This window comes from Myripristis murdjan, chromosome 20 (genome assembly GCF_902150065.1).
Source record: "Myripristis murdjan chromosome 20, fMyrMur1.1, whole genome shotgun sequence".
Lineage (NCBI taxonomy): Eukaryota > Metazoa > Chordata > Actinopteri > Holocentriformes > Holocentridae > Myripristis > Myripristis murdjan.
In genome coordinates this window covers 10,593,886-10,603,761 of record NC_043999.1, presented here as the reverse complement: position 1 = coordinate 10,603,761, position 9,876 = coordinate 10,593,886, and positions in this window count along the sequence as shown.

The window sequence follows — 9,876 nt, the reverse complement described above, 5'->3', positions numbered from 1 at the left end:
CAATAAGTTAGTTTCCAGTCACTGCAGTTTCACCACAAATATTTTACATGGTTCAAACATGACTCACAAATGATTGGGTTAAATGCTGTGCTTTTTTGTCGCCCACTCGGACGAGCAAAAAATTTCTGACATTCTACACACATGCAGTCCATCAGTGCTCACTGTACACATGACAGCTTTTTGGCAGCAGAGGGGCTTCAGCTGCAGAGCAGGTACTGCTGGAGCAGGTGGGGGATGAGTGCCTTGCTCAGGGGCATTAACTGCTGGGTAAAAGATGTGTCCTCTTTTTTTTTCTTCTTATTGTTTGCTCTCATATGAAGCTTAGGTTAGATCTGAAGGAGAGAGAGAAGGTTAAACAAACACACACCTTGTTAAAATAAACTGTCAGCCCCCACTCCCTGCCCTGTAGTACAGGAATGCCCTGTCAAGCGTCGTCTCCCACGCAAAGTTGCTACAGGACTTCAGGTAAAGAATGAACCGCCGACACCCACCCAGCAACCAGGACACAAAGAAAAACTGCACTCCGGGACAAACTGACTCCCAGCTTGGTAAAGGATGACTGAGTTTCCCACCATCATGCCATCTCATCATACCGGAGGTGGTCACAGATGGTTTAACACACACAGACATATACTTGACATACAGTGGCATGTGTACACACTGAACACACTCAAAATGTACCCCTCTTTGGTTTTTTGTTACAAGGGTGTAGATTGCAGGGATTTTTTGTGGCCTTGGGCAACTCTTCTTTTTAGTGTCTGCACACATAAGGCAGAACATTTGACCTGGAATTTATTACACTGTAATTATTCATATCTACCACACTGATACATGTGAGCTGAGGTATTTCGACTTGGGAAAAGGGAAAGCACCTTCCTTAAGTTGCATTTTCTGTTTTAGTTTGGTGAAAAAAGTCTTTGGTGGGAAATCTTCCACTGTGCAGTGATGCTTTACAGCCCTGTAAACCTGTTTTAATGTGAATTTAACTGCTCAAACGCACGCTGCACATGTCACATCTTCGGTTCACAAGGTCACTAATGTGGAGAGTGTGAGGAGTGGCAACCCAGTCACAAAAGCTAGAATATACAAGATATATATTTCTATACATATATATATATATATATTGACAATTATATTGAGATATAAAGACCCGAGAAGTGTTAATGTTGCTTGACATAGTCCAACTGTATTTACAAGAGTCATTGATGGTAATACATTTATCATCTATAAATCTTTCAAAAGAACTAAACTTGTGGGTTTCATTGACCTGAATGCCGAGTTATTTTGATCGCTTTGCAGCACATTCTCAGTGTAAATATACTGTAACTGAATAAATCAGTCCAAAATACCAATGTGCTGCTCTTAGGTTTGCTATGGAAAATGTGTTAGATAGATAAGTAAAGCTGATCTGCATTATAATGAGTTCCCTCACCCTTTATCATCACTGTCATTTGATTCATTTCCCCGTAGGAACTGGGTAGAGCTTTTCCATTTAGGAAAATGGCTTGACTGTCTGACCTTATAGTCCATGGTCCAGCCCCAGTTCACGCCCTCTGCCTTTTGATGTGGCTGGTCTGTTTGTTCACCAGCGCCAGCGGTCTGCTCTCTCCCATTCAACAATGTGGCACTTGCTAAATCCCTCACCCTGGCCTGGCAGCAGCAGCATTGTTTGCCTTTTTACACTAGGAGGTGTGAAACATGCGGTCCCATTCACACTTCCTACACCCTGGTCCCGACTGCAGGGTCCATTCTGCTCAGACAAGGAATCAGGTGTGACTTCTCACCCACACTCCAACGTTTCAAATTAAACACAGACGCTCTTGATCAGACACCCAAAAGTCTGATGGAAGAATTGTACCGCTAACCAAGTACAAGCCCTGTCTACACCCTGAAACCATGAAGCTAGACTCATGTCTGCCTCACAGGCCCAGTTTTAAAATCAGTCAGGTAACAGTAAAAACTGTCATAATTGCAGCTTTGTAACATGCTAACTCACTTCTGGAGTCTGGAGGCTAAGATTTAAAGAAAATCAATTGAGGTCACCATTGAAGAAAACGTTCTGAATCACTGATAACAGAAACTTCAGAGGAAATGAAACAAAAATAGTGGTTACATTAAAAGCATTTCTTGCTTACTCAAAGATAAGTGCACCAGACTGCATGGCAACAACTTAATTGAGGATCAAATTATTCAATATTTGCAGACTTTTTTTCCCCCCCAACATTTTGTTTGCTGAACTACATTGAGTCACTGAGATATTTGGATATAAAAATAGAAATATGAAGTGAGCTGAAGTGAAACACACTGCAGTGGCGTAGCTGCAGTGTGTCTCTTCACCTCACTGTCATGAATACGTTAGAGCTGAAACCAAAGAGCAGAAACCAAAACTATACTCCTTAAGTTCCTCCTGTCTTGTCTTGCATCAACACCATAAATGGTAGTTTCATTCACAAATTTGTACTCTGTGAACTCACAATAGCACCCAGTTGCACCTCTTGTATCAACCCCAGTGGATGACTTGCAACTTGTTACAGCAGAGGGCAATGCCAAATGCATGCATGCACACGTCTGCAGTATCCCACGGTGGCTCTCTGTGCAATTACACACCAAACTGTGCATGAGTGCAAATAATGGACAGGCAAAATAAGGTGTCGTACCATGCATTTTTTTTTTTTTTTTTTTTTGTAATGCATTCCAAACTCCACACAAAATGTTCAAAAAATTCATGCCTTTGATCTGTACTTGCACATTCTGAGCACAAAGGGCCTTTTTCTAATGCTGTACCCATTACTTGACAGTGAAACCCTTTTAGCTGCCTAATTGTGTCTACTTTCATAAGCTTTAAGTTATGCGGCGCTGTGGCATCGGTTTGTGGCTGGCACTCAGATTCCCTTACCTGTACTGTATGTGTGTGTTAAGGGAGGGGAGGCGGGGGCGCTTGGGAGTTACTTGAAAAGAGAGTCATCTGAGGTACCATAACCAATTACAGCACAGGATCCACACACCAGTGTATTTTCAGTATCAAAGGGGTACATAAATTAGATTTCTTTTTTTTTTTTTAAATGACGGCTGAGGAAAAGACTAAAGCAGTAGTGAACAAATCTGCATGTTTATTGCGCAAGACTTAAAGACTTAAAGAATAATTTACCAGTGAATCCCAGCGATTAAAGTGAGTTGTTATGAGTTGTTCAGGTCTGCTTTGACCCGGTAGACCAGTATTACTATTACTTAAAGGCTGCTGAGGGTAAGTTAAAAATAGAGTGGGCCCATTAGGCATTAATATGTCCTCATCAGCTAATCTTCAATTAAAATAACTGCTCAAACCACCAGTCACTTAATCCCTTTATCTAATGGATCAGGTCCAGCTTGACTAGACTGATATGCATGCATATGTGTGTGCTTGTCTGCGTGTGTGTGTGTGTGTGTATGCCTGGGAGAGTGCACGTGTATGTGTGTGGCGTGCTTGCCTGTTTGTGTGTGAAAGCACCTTTGTTATCCTACAATCAAGAAATATTATACAGCCCCCACTGCAGACTATCTTGCACATCATCTTTTTTTTCCATTCTGATCTTAGATATGCAGCACTTCCTATAACTCCCTGGAGTGGGGAGCGTGAATCTCTGTATTAAAAAAAAAAAAAAAAAAACTGTGCAGGCGTGCTGCAGGTGAGCAGCTGACTTGGCGTTCCCAGGCCCTGTGTAAAAAATAGTCAGACAGCTGTGGGAGGTCTCTCAGTGCCTGTGCTCGGCAGGAGTGTGTTCCAAAGTATGCCCTTTCCTGAGTCAAGCACAAGCACAGGCTGCTACTTGCTCCTGTCCAACTGATCTGCCCGCCCACACGTGGGAAAGCACTTTCCAGGAATCATGCTCCACCGGTCCCCGTACCCAGCCAGGCACTTTTATTTCATTTAAACCCATCACTTTGTTTGGGTTAAAAAGATTTCTTAAACTAACATTCTGTACAGTAAGGCTCAGTAAAAGGCTATAAAGTTCCAATGTAAATTCAAACAGAAGCCTTTAATCAAAGGCTTGGCTGGGACTCACATATAGCGATGATAAAACCGAAAGTGATCCCAACGCTGTGAGCACACCCTATACCGCGGGACGAGCCACAGTATACAGAGCTGTCACAGATTGTATAGACTTGAATTGCTGTGCATTTCCAGCATGCTGTATCAAAAGGCTTCACTATTTAGCCCACCCCATTCCTGGCTATGACACACAGGCTCTGGCGCTGCCTCCACTGCTGAGGTTTCCAGTTAGCTTGCATTCGAACTTGGAACTATGACGGAGTATTGAAAGGAATTTATCCCAGAGCGATGTCAGTCGGCACAATGAATGGCTGTTTAACTTGCTAAAAAATACTAAAGCTACTAAAAAATTGCTTTCAGGCAGACTCTTGACATTTGTAATGTGTCCCCGCATACTATTACTGCTTCTACTCTGCTGACTTAATGATACTTTGACCCTAGTGTAAATATTTTTTGTCCATTCTGAGCTAACCTTCAAGACACATTTGCATTGGTATGTTTTCAGTAAGTAAGACACTGACCCAAATGACACTAGATGCATGCAAGCTCACAAAAAGTCTCCATCATAACTGCCAACTGTCAGCATATAACTCATTTCACACGATCACACAATGAGTGTCACATAAAGCTAAACGCGTTATTTTCAGATTCCAGAGAAAACAAAAAGATGCTTTTGATGGCTGTGGAAAATGTACAGCCATATAGGTATTGAAAAATTCAGTTTTGCTTAATCTATTTTGTTCACTCTGAGTCACCGTTAGGGGAAGTTGGTGCTCTCTGTATGCATACACACTGTTTATGAGAAGCAGTGATGTCTTATGAAGTGCCATTTACAAACCATATTGTCTGCCTTGGGGCCTCCCCTGGTCACCCAGGCTCTCAGTTCTGCTAAGCACAGTGTGCAGCCACTCTATCACACCATTAACCTGAATGAACCTCTTCACTGCTGTAGGGGAAGAAAATTACCATGTCTCACTGAGGGACTATTCTCATGAGTTATGCAGCAAATCTACACTCTAGAAATGTACATTAAGGTACTGAATAATTATTAATAATTACTGCCTACCAAGATAGATTATCAACTAGAATGAACAATTTTTCATGAAAATGTTTTTTATTGTCAGCGTGTACAGAAGTCATCATGAAACTGTTCTGAAACTGTCCTTTCTATGCAGAGGCGGGCTTGTCGTTTGCTTTCTCCTGACTCAAGAGAGTGGTTTTATTGGGGAGGGATTAAAAGATACTTTCACATGTAACGCCCAAGCTACACTGGTTCCCTCTACATGTGTGTGTGACGCCTGCCTCACTGAACTGCAGCGGCTGTTCAGCGCGTGTGTGTGTCCACACAGACATGGTGGTGCTGCAGCGCTGCTACTGACAGCCCTATCTTTTTGCATCAAGTTTGCCTTTGATAATGGCCAGTGTAACTTTTTTTCCATATATCTCCAGAATGGAGGGTTCTCCGTTTCTCCAAGGCTGGCCTGTTCAGCTCACACACTAACTGTGAGCTCGTTAGCACGGCATGCCAAGGATTTTATCAGAGGACAAGAAGAGGTGAGGGTGTGCAAAGGCCTCGATCTAAGCTAACGACATCAACTCTAATACTACAAGCCTCCAACGTGTATGTTTTTAGAGGGAGCAATCTATAGCACCATTCAACATTTGGTATCATATTGTTGCAGCCCTAGATCCAACAAGCGAGATATTTTCACTACAGTTGGTTGGTCTTTCTGGTGTCACGATCATAAATTGCTCTAGGCCAGGGGAGCGTCCACCCAGCCCTGCTGGAATGGACTACTGTAAATAAATTAGCCCCTAAAACTACATTGTATTATGGTTATTGACTTTCAGAAATTTTCAAATCTTGGTGGATAATGATAGTATAGTATTAAAGAATAATACTAAAAAAGAAGATCCTTGTTTATACCAGGCGTTTCCTTCCTTTTATGAATAAAAAAGCCACATTTCACCTGATGTTTAAGTTTACTCATGAGGTAGAAAACATTTAAATATCACATGATCATAACAGGAGTTGTCCTTTAATGGCATTTAGCAGCTGATGCAGGGAGAAGCCTGCTGTCTGCATTGAGCGGGAGGAAAGTGGTCTGAGCTTCTCTCAGCCAGCGGTCTTACCATACTAGCAGCAGGAGGGCCAACAAGTGAATTACCTTCGCGTTTACACAGATGCTGACATTTAGACAGGGCCATGAGAAAGGGTAAAGACAGAGAGATCAAGTTGCAACAGTGAATGTTGCTGTATGCCTGTGTTTATAGTAGAATGTGTTGTTAAGGCCAACATAATGGCTGAGGGGAGGACGGGACGTCTCACTAGTGTGTTTACCTGCTGGGTTTGTGACACTGTTGCTCTTTGCCCTCCGCAGGAGTCTCTCCTCGGGAACAGATACGTCGATAAGGGTGTGTGAATGTTGGTTAAGCAAACTAACATCACTCATAGCTGCTTTCTGACACCAGTATTTACAGCTGATGGAATCCTGAACCTGTAGAGAAAAAAAAAAAAAACAGCTGAAAGATCAGACAAATAGAGCTTGTTGGACAGTGATGAAAAGCCACTACCTGTGGGTTATCTTTATTGCTTAGAAGTGCTATACGGAGTATAGCATAAACGTTAAAATTGCACAACAGCACATTGCATCAGAAACTGTTCAAAAGGAAACCAACCTGCATATTCTGGATCTGTTGTGGTAAACCACTTGTATACTCTGCAGCTTTAAATGCCTCTTCAATGGAGGACATACTTTGTGTGTGTGTGTGTGTGTGTGCGTTTTGACTTTGTCAGAGTCCTTGCATGGTTATCACCATACTGGCATTTCTAGGAATGATGGTTATCACCTCTTCATAGAATGCAGACTATGCCTTCTCCCAAAATAAAACAATGGTTTCCTCTTTGGTTAGGTATAAGTGCATTTGAAGCCCATTAAGGAGACATTTGTACTTCCACGCATTTGTACTTCCACGAACCAAAAGTGTACCAAAGGTTGATACAGAGAATTAACCCTGATGAAATAAAGTCAGAAATGTGCATGAAATATGCATTAACAAACACATACTCCAATTTGTTCAATAACTATTTGCCATGTATGAATATTTGGCTCAAGCAGACTCCCATGTGAATAGGTTTCTCTGGAGGGTGTCAGCATTTTGGGATATTAATTGGGAAAAGTTGGTGCAGGAGACCCGCTCACCCTCCGACCTCCCTCCTCCTACTACCCCACTCACCTCCTGTTCACTGCCTCAGTTCAAGCCTTGGCTATTAGACTTGCAAATGGCAAGCGGACTGCCTCCTAAATCAGAATTATTAATGACCGTGCTGTTTGAAGTTTATTTGAGAAGGACTTACTTCACAGACGGAGCATGGAACAATTTAGCCGTGTGAGCTGCGTTTCTACATCAGGGCAGCTTGGAAAACATATTTCTGAACTTCAAAAAAATAATAATAAGAGAAAGAGTAAGAATGATCTGATTATGTGATAAATTTTCAGACGAACGGTGGGAGCAGGACAATATAAATATCTTTTCTCCGGCGTGTGGATTTTGCAGGTCACACGTGCAAAAAACAATCTTTGCCAATTTCAGTGGTAATATCTTTTAGTGGGTTTTTGTGATTCAGTTAGTGTGTCTTCAGCTAAATTAATGAAATTATCCATTTCTGAATATGATAAGCAGTGAGAGCTCCCCAGATATTGAGGTGCAGTTGATTCAATACAACATCACATGACTTCCTGATTTAATCTTATATCTCCAGTCACTTCCATGAATCTGTCTATTTCTAATGGGCCATTTATTAAAACACCATTAGTGAAAAGCCACAAAAGGTTATTATTGGCAACGTTTCGTAATACTAAAATGCTTCTTTCCTAGATCCTCCACCGGGAAATTATCGGTGTGGTTCATGCATCCAGTGCAGTTTTACATAGACGTGTACCACCTACAGTCACCCATTAACAGAAAAAACAATGAAAGTAAGAGGCACTATATCTTCCCAAGGCAATGTAATCTATCTTCTCAAATGCCCATGTGGTTTAGCGTATGTTGGAAAAGCAGAAAAGCACTGAAAACCAGGATAGCAGAGCACAGAGGCAGCATCACAACCCAGGACCGCTCCGATCTCTGAGAAGAGGAGACGATTTTAAATATCCTCTTAACTCCAAAGAGAGAGTTTTTATATTTTCACTCTCCAAACTGTCACATCTAGAAGTCTGAATCAAGAGTATGAGATTCAACATTTTCTCAAAAAATAAAAAAAAATAAAAAATAAAAACGCTGGTAGTATCATGATGGCTCTCTTTTTATAGAAGGGTGTTAAAACATGGTTTGTTTATAAAAATATAAGGTTGCTTCTCCTGTAATGCAATATCTATGTGAATGTGGGTGATGTAGATTCTAGTACATGTGATGGTGATTCTGATATTTTGGTTTTTGAATTGCTGTGTTTTTTATTTACTTTTTCTTTAGGTATTTCATTGAATTGTTAATTGTTTTTGGATGTTTATCCCCCGGGGTGTTTTGGATAATCATACCTGCCATCAGAGAGCATGTCAGCCTGTAGGTGTGCATGATGCATGAATTTGGGCGTGGTTTCCATTGTTCTGACCCGACGAAGATCCAAGTCGGATCGAAGCGTTGTCATAAATACATTTTTGTGGCTTTGATTAAGTGCGCTGGTGTTACCCTTTTTTCCACTGATGCTGTTTCCCTGATCGCCCTGCACCTATGTTATGTGTGTATAATTACTTTCCTTCAAACCATTTATTATAACAGGCATTTTCATTTGACTTCTGGAGTCTGAGACATTGTGGAGCCAACAAATATACAGCGCGCCAGCCCTACTTTCCACCAACTATGTGGGCTGGTGATCTGATGGGCAGAGACCTTGTGACGTTAGACCCAGCGCAGCTCCAGTCTCAAACCCTCTCTCTCCCGGAGAAACCACAATTGGATCAAGGCTTATAATTTGCTGCGCATTGGCGTTAGGCATCTCCCATCTAATGTAGTGCCTGTTGTTCGAGATGAGTACAGCTCTGGAGAAGCAGCGTAGAATCATGTGCATCCACAAATGACAGCTCAACCCAAAAGGGAGCCGCACACTTAAGAAAGTTCACGGAGTGCAGCTCCTTCCCGCCAGAAAGGAGAAATCAATTCAGGGTTACTTCCTTTTACGACCAAATGACAGGATGCGGCAACACCAGCCATGAGCCTAAAAAAGATCGACGAAGAGGGAACAATCGATGATTCAACTGTGAAAACTGGGGGAGCCCCGGTATCTCACCACATAAGAGCATGCACCGTGTGTTCAGGCTGATCACAGCGTCCTACGTTCAAATCCAACCTCAGGTTATTTGCTGCATGTCGTCCCCTCTCTCTGCCCTGCCCTTCCTGTCTCTCTTTACTGTGACTGTCAAATAAAGCAAAAATGAAAAAAAAAAAAAAAAAAAAAAAAAACAACAGTGAAAACTTAGAAAATTACTTCCTCCGGAGTGATGACTCTGGGGGAATAACGCTCCTGACCTCATGAAGACACTTTTATTATTGAAAGTGAATAAATAAATTATTGTGTGCATCCGGACCCGCGGGATGAAATGTCTTTTTTCATATGTCACAACATTCATAAATGGGCTGATTAGCCGGGCTGTGGGTGTGAGGATCATGTGCTGCAATGTGACAGACAGTGAATGCCGCTCTCCCTGACCATGAATGGCTGGCTGTGTTAGCTCATTGAGGAGGAGATTCGGGGATGCTGTGTACATGAAGGGCCCTCTGTGTCTCCGCCGTGCACGCAAGTATGCATCTCATTACCAACTTTGGACTGAAATAACTCCACGGCTAAA